This window comes from Pseudophryne corroboree, chromosome 1 (genome assembly GCF_028390025.1).
Source record: "Pseudophryne corroboree isolate aPseCor3 chromosome 1, aPseCor3.hap2, whole genome shotgun sequence".
Taxonomy (NCBI): Eukaryota; Metazoa; Chordata; class Amphibia; order Anura; family Myobatrachidae; genus Pseudophryne; species Pseudophryne corroboree.
This window is the reverse complement of record NC_086444.1, coordinates 899,116,557-899,129,828: the sequence shown is the minus strand read 5'-3', so window position 1 is coordinate 899,129,828 and position 13,272 is coordinate 899,116,557.

Sequence of the window (13,272 nt, the reverse complement as noted above, 5' to 3'; positions counted from 1 at the left end):
TATCAATGTCAACAGTATAAAGCACTATTCACACTATAAACATCTTGTAACAGCATACTTGCCTACTCTCCCGGAATGGTTGGGGGGTGCTCCCAGCCTCCTGGAAGAGTGGTCAAACCCGCACCCTCCCCACCCCTCCACGTATTGCCCAGCAAACCCCACATGCTGCTGAAAGAAGTGGTCAGTCCAGGGAGGTCAGATAATGCGATTTGCCTCTCAATGACCGTAATCTCTGCATTGAGCTACAGGGGTCACGCCCCCTCGCCATGCCCCTGACGCCGCGCCACGTCCCTCCTTGTTGCCGATCTGGCGGCCCCCTCCCGCATGGGACGGCCAGAATATCGGCAAGCATGTGTAACAGTCACATACTGTACACGTTTAAAAAGTTCCTTGCATGAGCTGATAGCTTGGTAGTTTTATCTCTCTCCACTTTATCATTCTCCAAGGCTTAGCATATCTGCCCCATAGTGTGATCAAAGCCTTACCTAAAACACAATTTGTAAGGTAAGGTGCGTGCAAATGTTTATCTATAGGTTATTAGCAGACTCTGTATTATATTTAGTGATGAGCACCGGAAATTTTTCGGGTTTTGGGTTCGGTTCCGCGGCCGTGTTTTGGGTTCGAACGCGTTTTGGCAAAACCTCACCGATTTTTTTTTTTTTTTTTTTTGTCGGATTCGGGTGTGTTTTGGATTCGGGTGTTTTTTAAAAAAAACAGCTTAAATCATAGAATTTGGGGGTCATTTTGATCCCAAAGTATTATTAACCTCAATAACCATAATTTCCACTCATTTTCAGTCTATTCTGAACACCTCACAATATTATTTTTAGTCCTAAAATTTGCACCGAGGTCTCTGGATGGCTAAGCTCAGCGACCCAAGTGGCCGACACAAACACCTGGCCCATCTAGGAGTGGCACTGCAGTCAGTGGCGTAAGTTCGTCCCAGTCGCCCGGAGGCATGATAAATGTTGGTGCCCCCCTACATATACACATACACACACATACCATATGTAGCTATCCGGCACTAAGGGTGAACAGTAGCAGCGTGCTCAGGTACCTTTCCCAGTAGTAATATAGATACACATACAAAGTGGACGCACACCAAGTCAGTTATTACAATAAAACAGACACCAGCATACCATTATAGTACACCTACAGTGCTCCCTCACCCGCCAGCAGGTCTCGATGGAGATGCTTTGGCGCAGTGGTGTGCCGATATAATTAGTGTTCACTGTAGGATTTTTTTTACGGCAGGGTGCTGATCACGGGGAGGGATGGGCAAACTTAGGTACATACTATAATGCTTGGTGCTCCCATACCTATGGGCCAAAACATGGACAGTGCGCGCCGAAGGCGCGCTCCAAAAATCTAGCGGCGTTGTTTCATAATAGGGGCCAAACACTTTATTACAACACGGTGGTGCACCTAATACACATTGCACCAGATAGAACCTCCTACACACTGCGACAGATAGAGCACGTTATACACATTGCACCAGGTAGAGAGCACTGAGGCACACTGCACCAGGTAGAGAGCACTGAGGCACACTGCACCAGGTAGAGAGCACTGAGGCACACTGCACCAGGTAGAGAGCACTGAGGCACACTGCACCAGGTAGAGAGCACTGAGGCACACTGCACCAGGTAGAGAGCACTGAGGCACACTGCACCAGGTAGAGAGCACTGAGACACACTGCACCAGGTAGAGAGCACTGAGACACACTGCACCAGGTAGAGAGCACTGAGGCACACTGCACCAGGTAGAGAGCACTGAGACACACTGCACCAGGTAGAGAGCACTGAGGCACACTGCACCAGGTAGAGAGCACTGAGGCACACTGCACCAGGTAGAGAGCACTGAGACACACTGCACCAGGTAGAGAGCACTGAGGCACACTGCACCAGGTAGAGAGCACTGAGGCACACTGCACCAGGTAGAGAGCACTGAGGCACACTGCACCAGGTAGAGAGCACTGAGACACACTGCACCAGGTAGAGAGCACTGAGACACACTGCACCAGGTAGAGAGCACTGAGGCACACTGCACCAGGTAGAGAGCACTGAGACACACTGCACCAGGTAGAGAGCACTGAGGCACACTGCACCAGGTAGAGAGCACTGAGGCACACTGCACCAGGTAGAGAGCACTGAGACACACTGCACCAGGTAGAGAGCACTGAGGCACACTGCACCAGGTAGAGAGCACTGAGGCACACTGCACCAGGTAGAGAGCACTGAGGCACACTGCACCAGGTAGAGAGCACTGAGGCACACTGCACCAGGTAGAGAGCACTGAGATTGAAGTTTACAGCTGCAAAATACTTACAAGGTTAATTTAGCCCAGGGGGACTCTCATGTGCTTACCGGGTCCGGCGGCGCACGGCTGGGTCTGGCGGCGTGGCGGGGTACGGCAGGCAGAAAACGGCGGGTTGGTAGGGCGCACAAAAACGGGCAGGGTGGGATTCATCTGTCTAAAAAAAGGTGCAGACACCTAGCGTGAACACTAGATATATATATAAAAAAAACACAAACGCCTCATTCACTTAAACACACACACACACACGTCTCTTTCACTTACACACACAAGTCTCTCTTACATACACATGCCTCCCACTTACACACACATACATGCCTCTCACTTACATACACATGTCTCTCACTTACACACACACACACACACATCACTCACACACATGCCTTTTACTTGAATGCACAACTTTCATTAAAAACACACACACACCTCACTTAAAAACAAGCACACACAAAACACAGTGCTTCCCCCCAAATACACCTCTCCCCTACCCCCCACACAGTGTCTACCTTTGGCTTTCATCATCAGGCTGACGGAGCAGAGAGCTTCCCTCGGCTGGCTAGAAGAGGAGCTGTGCTCTGGAGCTCCCCCTAGCTGCAGCCAGTGCCATCTCTCCCTACAGGAGGCAGCTTCCGTGTCAGTGACTGCTCCTCCGTCCACAATAGCAGCGCAGTTCTCAGGCTGCGGGAGACAGTGGAGGAGATGCGCCCCCTTGTGGTCAGGAGCCCGGCGGCAGCCGACTCCACTGCCTCCCACAGTTCCGCCCCTGACTGCAGTGTCACGCAGGATGGCCCTTCCAAAAAACACTCCCCAAACAGCACAGGACGCAAAGAAAAAAAGAGGCGCAATGAGGTAGCTGTGTGAGTAAGCTAAGCGACCCTAGTGGCCGACACAAACACCTGGCCCATCTAGGAGTGGCACTGCAGTGTCACGCAGGATGGCCCTTCCAAAAAACACCCCCCAAACAGCACATGACGCAAAGAAAAATGAAAGAAAAAAGAGGTGCAAGATGGAATTGTCCTTGGGCCCTCCCACCCACCCTTATGTTGTATAAACAGGACATGCACACTTTAACCAACCCATCATTTCAGTGACAGGGTCTGCCACACGACTGTGACTGAAATGACGGGTTGGTTTGGACCCCCACCAAAAAAGAAGCAATTAATCTCTCCTTGCACAAACTGGCTCTACAGAGGCAAGATGTCCACCTCATCATCATCATCATCCTCCGATATATCACTGTGTACATCCTCCTCCTCACAGATTATCAATTCGTCCCCACTGGAATCCACCATCTCAGCTCCCTGTGTACTACTTTGTGGAGGCAATTGCTGCTGGTCAATGTCTCCACGGAGGAATTGATTATAATTCATTTTAATGAACATCATCTTCTCCACATTTTCTGGATGTAACCTCGTACGCCGATTGCTGACAAGGTGAGCGGCGGCACTAAACACTCTTTCGGAGTACACACTTGTGGAAGGGCAACTTAGGTAGAATAAAGCCAGTTTGTGCAAGGGCCTCCAAATTGCCTCTTTTTCCTGCCAGTATAAGTACGGACTGTCTGACGTGCCTACTTGGATGCGGTCACTCATATAATCCTCCACCATTCTTTCAATGGGGAGAGAATCATATGCAGTGACAGTAGACGACATGTCCATAATCGTTGTCAGGTCCTTCAGTCCGGACCAGATGTCACCATCAGCAGTCGCTCCAGACTGCCCTGCATCACCGCCAGCGGGTGGGCTCGGAATTCTGAGCCTTTTCCTCGCACCCCCAGTTGCGGGAGAATGTGAAGGAGGAGATGTTGACAGGTCGCGTTCCGCTTGACTTGACAATTTTGTCACCAGCAGTTCTTTGAACCCCAGCAGACTTGTGTCTGCCGGAAAGAGAGATCCAAGGTAGGTTTTAAATCTAGGATCGAGCACGGTGGCCAAAATGTAGTGCTCTGATTTCAACAGATTGACCACCCGTGAATCCTTGTTAAGCGAATTAAGGGCTCCATCCACAAGTCCCACATGCCTAGCGGAATCGCTCTGTGTTAGCTCCTCCTTCAATGTCTCCAGCTTCTTCTGCAAAAGCCTGATGAGGGGAATGACCTGACTCAGGCTGGCAGTGTCTGAACTGACTTCACGTGTGGCAAGTTCAAAAGGTTGCAGAACCTTGCACAACGTTGAAATCATTCTCCACTGCGCTTGAGACAGGTGCATTCCACCTCCTATATCGTGCTCAGTTGTATAGGCTTGAATGGCCTTTTGCTGCTCCTCCAACCTCTGAAGCATATAGAGGGTTGAATTCCACCTCGTTACCACTTCTTGCTTCAGATGATGGCAGGGCAGGTTCAGGCGTTTTTGGTGGTGCTCCAGTCTTCTGTACGTGGTGCCTGTACACCGAAAGTGTCCCGCAATTCTTCTGGCCACAGACAGCATCTCTTGCACGCCCCTCTCATTTTTTAAATAATTCTGCACCACCAAATTCAAGGTATGTGCAAAACATGGGACGTGCTGGAATTTGCCCATATTTAATGCACACACAATATTGCTGGCGTTGTCCGATGCAACAAATCCACAGGAGAGTCCAATTGGGGTAAGCCATTCTGCGATGATCTTCCTCAGTTGCCGTAAGAGGTTTTTAGCTGTGTGCGTATTCTGGAAAGCGGTGATACAAAGCGTAGCCTGCCTAGGAAAGAGTTGGCGTTTGCGAGATGCTGCTACTGGTGCCGCCGCTGCTGTTCTTGCGGCGGGAGTCCATACATCTACCCAGTGGGCTGTCACAGTCATATAGTCCTGAGCCTGCCCTGCTCCACTTGTCCACATGTCCGTGGTTAAGTGGACATTGGGTACAACTGCATTTTTTAGAACACTGGTGAGTCTTTTTCTGAGGTCTGTGTACATTTTCGGTATCGCCTGCCTAGAGAAATGGAACCTAGATGGTATTTGGTACCGGGGACACAGTACCTCCAACAAGTCTCTAGTTGCCTCTGCAGTAATGATGGATACTGGAACCACGTTTCTCACCGCCCAGGATGCCAAGGCCTCAGTCATCCGCTTTGCAGCAGGATGACTGCTGTGATATTTCATCTTCCTCGCAAAGGACTGTTGGACAGTCAGTTGCTTGGTGGAAGTAGTAAAAGTGGGCTTACGAGTACGACTTCCCCTCTGGGATGACCATCGACTCCCAGCAGCAACAACAGCAGCGCCAGCAGCAGTAGGCGTTACATGCAAGGATGCATCGGAGGAATCCCAGGCAGGAGAGGACTCGTCAGAATTGCCAGTGACATGGCCTGCAGGACTATTGGCATTCCTGGGGAAGGAGGAAATTGACACTGAGGGAGTTGGTGGGGTGGTTTGCGTGAGCTTGGTTACAAGAGGAAGGGATTTACTGGTCAGTGGACTGCTTCCGCTGTCGCCCAAAGTTTTTGAACTTGTCACTGACTTATGATGAATGCGCTGCAGGTGACGTATAAGGGAGGATGTTCCGAGGTGGTTAACGTCCTTACCCCTACTTATTACAGCTTGACAAAGGCAACACACGGCTTGACAAATGTTGTCCGCATTTCTGTTGAAATACTTCCACACCGAAGAGCTGATTTTTTTGGTATTTTCACCAGGCATGTCAATGGCCCTATTCCTCCCACGGACAACGGGTGTCTCCCCGGGTGCCTGACTTAAACAAACCACCTCACCATCAGAATCCTCCTGGTCAATTTCCTCCCCAGCGCCAGCAACACCCATATCCTCCTCATCCTGGTGTACTTCAACACTGACATCTTCAATCTGACTATCAGGAACTGGACTGCGGGTGCTCCTTCCAGCACTTGCAGGGGGCGTGCAAATGGTGGAAGGTGCATGCTCTTCACGTCCAGTGTTGGGAAGGTCAGGCATCGCAAACGACACAATTGGACTCTCCTTGTGGATTTGTGATTTCGAAGAACGCACAATTCTTTGCTGTGCTTTTTCCTTGCTTTAGTCTTTTCATTTTTCTAGCGAGAGGCTGAGTGCTACCATCCTCATGTGAAGCTGAACCACTAGCCATGAACATAGGCCAGGGCCTCAGCCGTTCCTTGCCACTCCGTGTGGTAAATGGCATATTGGCAAGTTTACGCTTCTCCTCCGACAATTTTATTTTAGATTTTTGAGTCCTTTTTTTACTGATATTTGGTGTTTTGGATTTTACATGCTCTGTACTATGACATTGGGCATCGGCCTTGGCAGACGACGTTGCTGGCATTTCATCGTCTCGGCCATGACTAGTGGCAGCAGCTTCAGCACGAGGTGGAAGTCGATCTTGATCATTCCCTATTTTTGGAACCTCAACATTTTTGTTCTCCATATTTTAATAGGCACAACTAAAAGGCACCTCAGGTAAACAATGGAGATGGATGGATACTAGTATACTTATGGATTGACGAGCGACTGCCGACACAGAGGTAGCTACAGCCGTGGACTACCGTACTGCGTCTGCTGCTAATATAGACTGGATGATAATGATATAAAATATATATATATATATCACTACTGCAGCCGGACGGGTATATATTATATAATGACGGACCTGCTGGACACTGTCAGCTCAGCACTGCAGACTCCTAAAGTAAGCTACTAGTATCAAGAAGATAGAAAAAAAAAAAACCACAGGTAGGTGGTATACAATTATGGATGGACGAGCGACTGCCGACACAGAGGTAGCTACAGCCGTGGACTACCGTACTGCGTCTGCTGCTAATATAGACTGGATGATAATGATATAAAAAATATATATATATATATATCACTACTGCAGCCGGACAGGTATATATTATATAATGACGGACCTGCTGGACACTGTCAGCAGAATGCGTTTATAGAATAAAAACACCACACGACGAGTGTTTAACTTTTTCAGGCAGACAATCACAATATACTGGTGGTCAGTGGTCACTGGTCAGTCACAATGGCACTGGCAGTGGCACTCTGGCAGCAAAAGTGTGCACTGTTAAAATATGTACTCCTGCTATAACTGCTCCCCAGTCTCCCCCACAATTAAGCTGTGTGAGCAGTGAGCACTCAGCACAGTCAGATATACAGTATTACATAGATGATGCAGCACACTGAGGGCACACTGAGGCTGAGCACAGATATGGTATGTGACTGTGTCACACTGTGTATCGTTTTTTTTCAGGCAGAGAACGGATTAATTAAACTGGTGGTCACTGGTCACACTATCAGCAAGTAGTAGTGGTCACTGGTCAGTCACACTGGCAGTGGCACTCTGGCAGCAAAAGTGTGCACTGTTAAAAATATGTACTCCTGCTATAACTGCTTCCCAGTCTCCCCCACAATTAAGCTGTGTGAGCAGTGAGCACTCAGCACAGTCAGATATACAGTATTACATAGATGATGCAGCACACTGAGGGCACACTGAGGCTGAGCACAGATATGGTATGTGACTGTGTCACACTGTGTATCGTTTTTTTTCAGGCAGAGAACGGATTAAACTGGTGGTCACTGGTCACACTATCAGCAAGTAGTACTCCGTCCTAATATGCTCCCCAAAATTAGTAAATCAAGTGTCACTCTCTACTCTCTCTCTAGTCTACAGTCTAAACGGAGAGGACGCCAGCCACGTCCTCTCCCTATCAATCTCAATGCACGTGTGAAAATGGCGGCGACGCGTGGCTCCTTATATAGAATCCGAGTCTCGCGATAGAATACGAGCATCGCGAGAATCCGACAGCGGGATGATGACGTTCGGGCGCGCTCGGGTTAGCCGAGCAAGGCGGGAAGATTTGAGTCTGCCTCGGACCCGTGTAAAAAGGCTGAAGTTCGGGGGGGTTCGGATTCCGAGGAACCGAACCCGCTCATCTCTAATTATATTGATCCCTGATTAATTGCTATACAGATAGAACTATAGTATGTGTACATACATACAGGGCCGGTGCTAGGGTGTTCGATGCCCCCCCTGCAAACTATAAATTTGCACCCTCCCATACTTTACAAAGGGACAGCGCTTGTCAATAAAAGGATGTGGTCTCACAAAGAAGGGATGTGGCCACAAAATAGTACCCCCATTTAAAACACCCCCAGTAGTGGCACAGCTTACACATAATGCCCCAATAGTAGCGCCGCTTCCACATAACTATCCCAGTAGTAGCGCCACTTACACATAACGCCCCCAGTAGCAGCGCAGCTTACATGTAATGCCCCCAGTAGTAGCGCAGCTTAAAATCACGCCCCAGTAGTAGCGCCGCTTACACATAATGCCCCAGTAGTAGCGCTGCTTCCACATAACGACCCCAGTAGTAGCACCGCTTACACGCAACGCCCCCAGTAGTAACGCAGCTTACATGTAACACCCCAGTATTAGCACAGCTTACAATTAATGCCTCCAGTATTAGAGCAGTTTACAAATAACGCCCCCAGTAGTAGTGCCGCTTACACGTAATGCCCCAGTAGTAGCGCCACTTACATGTAACGCCCCGAGTAGTAGCACAGCTTACACTTAACACCACAGTAGTAGCGCAGTTTACAAATAATGCCCCCAGTAGTAGCGAAGCTTACACATAATGCCCCCAGTAGTAGTGCAGCTTACACATAATGCCCCAGTAGAGGCGCAGCTTACGAATAACGCCCACAGAAGTGCAGTCTATTCATATTTCCCCCCTCCCCGCACACACACATAAATACACAAACAAACACACACCCCCACACCCCCACACACACACACACACACCCCCACACACACACACCCCCACACTTGCTCACTATCCCTTCACTTAATTATCAGTCTGGCTGTCGGGCCTGTGTACATAGATTATGTATTTTTATTGGGGCAAATGATTAGAATTCACTTTAGTCATCCTTTTTTAATCTCTATCAATAATAAATAGAGATGTGCGGCGTACACATTTCGTGTTTTAGGTTTTGGTTCTAATTCTCCGCTCGTGTTTTGGTTTTGGATTGGTTTTGCTTCCTGGACCTGCCGTGGCTGGACACCCTCGGGGCATCGCAATCAAACATTTATTTTAATACACTATGGCACTTATAGTTTGTTTTATATATGTGTAAGGGTGTGTACAAACGGTGAGATTCGGGCTATGCCCGATTCTCACCATGCGACAGGGGCCGGGTCGGCACTTAGCCAGTATCGCAAGCACATAATGAGTGTGTGATTTTGGCTAAGTCCCGATTTTGTCTATCTTTTCTATAGAGAGAGCCAAAATTGACTTGCCTGCACAGGCTATTTTTTCTTTTGATGCCGACAGCGCGGGACCACGCATCGGCAGCAAATCGGAATCGCAAGGTGACTGTCACCTTACGATCTGCACTAACTTTTCTTCCGATTCTGGCTATATAGTCAGAATCGGAAGAAAAAATCTCACCGTGTGTACACACCCTTATACTTTCACCCCATTCTTTTTCACTCTTCACATTACTCACACATGCAGCAGTAGCTGCTCCTACCTATTTAACTCTTTACTTGCATTACTCTTGTGGTGCCCTGGGGTTGTCTGGCTGGATGGCTTTGGGGTGTCCTGCCCCCCGGACCTGAACCTCTGCAGTTAGTGTAATGGACTTCCCCAGTGAGAGGCCACCTTGTTGCGGTGGGGAAGCTCATAGCCCTGGCCAGGATTATGCTAAAATACCTCTGGTTATTACAGGTTGAGCAAAGTGACGGCTGAGGTACCGCGCGGCTGGTGGGAGCGCAGCGTGCCATTGCTGCCCACACACACAGGCACTGCAGGGTGCAGGGCGGGGGGGGGGGGGGGGGGGGGGCAAGGCGCCCTGGGCAGCAAAAACACCTCTATAAACTGGCAAAAAGGGGGCATAAGATGCCCAGGCACAGCCCTACCCCCGCCAGTATAAATATTATGCAAAGTCTCTGAGGTAAAAATGCGCCACGGTGGGGGCGGAGCTTCTTCCTCAGGCAGCCAGCACACTGCTCAGCACCATTTTCTCTCTCCTCAGACTGCAGAGACATCACTGGTCCTCCTTCACTTCTGACTATAAGTATCAGGGTGCAAAACAGGGGGGGGGCACAAGCGAATTTGGTGCTTTACAAGTGTGTTTTACTGTGTAAAAAGCGCTGCATGTCAGTGGGCATTCTGTGTTCACAGGCATTAGATACTGGCGCTGGGGTTGTGAACTGGCTGCTCCTAAACTGTGTTCCTCTGACAGATTTAACTGTGGGTCTGTCCCCTATAAGTCCCAGTGTGTCTGTGTGTGTGTTGTACACGTGTGTAAGACATGTCAGAGGCAGGGAGTTCCTCCCCGGAGGAAACCATATAAGGGACACAGAAGTGTAATGTGGTGGCACTGCCGGCACACCAAGAGCTTGCATGGGTGAAAGAAATACGTGATAGTATGCATCATATCAATAGCAGATTAGATAAGTCTGAATCTCATGCTGAATGCTGTAGAAAATCTGTGGAAGATGTGATTTTTCAGGGGTCTGTCCTTTTATCCGCAGGCGACCCCTCTGGGTCACATAAGAGACCATTTGCGAATATTGTGAATACTGATACAGACACCAGTGGCGTGCGGTGAGGTCAGTGGCTGGTGAGGCACTGCAGCCATAATGTCCTTCGAGTACCGCAGATGACTCCTACAGCCCCCGAGCCAATGCCCGCTACTGCCGCCGTCCCAGCCAATGACCGTAGCCTGTCTGCTCATCAAACTTGTGATGAGCAAGAGGCTAATATGTTATCAATTTTTATACATTTATGGATAAGAAAGAGGAGGAATATGGGGAGATGGAAGAGAGAGGAGAAGTATGGAGATGTGAGGAACAGGGGGAGACAGGAGAAAGAGGATGAATAGGGAGAGACAGCAGATAGAGAGAGGAATAGGGGGAAACAACACAAATGGAGAGAGGAGGAATGAGGGAGAGGGCAGTCAGAGAGAGAAGGAATAGGAGGAGAAGGAAGAAAGAGGACTAGGGGGAAACGGCTGACAGAGAGTGAGGAATAGGGGGAAATGGCAGACAGAGAGTGAGGAATAGGGGGAAATGGCAGACAGAGAGTGAGGAATAGGGGGAAATGGCAGACAGAGAGTGAGGAATAGGGGGAAATGGCAGACAGAGAGTGAGGAATAGGGGGAAATGGCAGACAGAGAGTGAGGAATAGGGGGAAATGGCAGACAGAGAGTGAGGAATAGGGGGAAATGGCAGACAGAGAGTGAGGAATAGGGGGAAATGGCAGACAGAGAGTGAGGAATAGGGGGAAATGGCAGACAGAGAGTGAGGAATAGGGGGAAACGGCAGACAGAGAGTGAGGAATAGGGGGAAATGGCAGACAGAGAGTGAGGAATAGGGGGAAACGGCAGACAGAGAGTGAGGAATAGGGGGAAACAACGCAAAAGGAGAGAGGAGGAATGGGGGAGAGGGCAGATAGAGCGAGAGAGGAATAGGGGGAGAAGGAAGAGAGGAGGAATGGGGGAGAAGGAAGAGAGGAGGAATGGGGGAGAAGGAAGAAAGGAGGAATAGGGAGAGAAGGAAGAGAGAGAAGGAAAAGGGGGAGAAGGAAGAGAGAGAAGTAAAAGGGGGAGAAGGAAGAGAGAAGGAATAGAGGAGATGGCAGAGAGAGAGGAGGAAAAGACTTATACGGGAAAGAGGAGATGTAGCGGGGAAAAAGGAAAGAAGAGAAATAGGGGGGAGATGGGAGTGAGAGAGAGAGGAAAAGAGGGAGATGGCAGAGAGAGAGGAGGAAAGGGGGAGAAATTATGTTTACTTGTACTTACCTGCCATCCTCCGGTTTCTCCATGTCGCTTCTGACTCCTTGCCAGCAGGACTCCATCGCCGTCAGCAGAAGATGGGGAGGAAGCACTGGTGTATCTATAATGGGTGCAGTGTGTGCGGTGCACACGGGACCCGATGCTTGGCCCCGCCCCCCGCTTACGGCCCTTCTCCATTGACAGCAGGAGGCACCGAGAGCGGTGCCTCCGACCACATTTAAAACTACATTTAAAACTTTTTTTACATGACTTAAATAATATAAAGGCTAAAGCAGATACTTATGACACAGAATATGTGTCATAAGTATCTTCTTTGTATTATTTTAATCATTATAATAATATATAATTTTAATCATTAAGGACAGGGGAGGCACTGCCTCCCCTGACTGCACGTCCCTGACCGACACGGACACTGACTCCTGTGTCGACGATAGTGACTCCAGGGAAATAGATAATAAATTGGCAAAAAATATACAATATATGATTGTAGCTATAAGGGAAGTCACAGAAGCCACTCCGGTACCTCAGGAGAAGGCTTATTTCTATAAAGAAAAGAAATCTAAGGTCACTTTCCCTCCTTCCCACAAGCTTAATACACTCTTTGAAGGGATGTGGGTGAATCCCGAATAGAAATTTCGTATTCCCAAGAGAATTCAAAAAGCTTATCCTTTCCCGGTAGAGGACAGAAAAAAATAGGAGTTACCCCCTGTGTTAGACAGTGCACTGTCCAGGTTGACAAAGAAGGTAATTCTCCCTGCACCTGGCACGGCTTCACTAAAGGAGCCGGCTGACCGGAAAATGGAAACTACATTGAAATCCATTTATGTTGCCAATGGTACACTGCTCAGGCCCACAATTGCTTGGGCATGGGTGAGTCGCGCTATTGAAAAATGGTCAGACAGCGTGTCATCAGAAATTGACACGATTGATAAAGGTGAGATACTCCTTAAGTTAGGGAATATCAAAGACGCTGCCGCATACATGCTAGAAGCGATGAAAGATATTGGACTCTTGAGTTCACAAGCCGCTACCATGGCAGTATCGGCTGGGAGGGTGTTGTGGATTCACCAGTGGAACGCGGATGCAGATTCCAAAAGAAATATGGAGGCTCTCCCATATAAAGGTGAGGCCTTATTTGGCGATGGACTGGATGCGTTAGTCTCGGCAGCTACCGCAGGTAAGTCGACAGTTTTGCCCTCTGCGCGGGCACCGGCATAAAGGACATATCACTCTCACATGCAGTCCTTTCGGC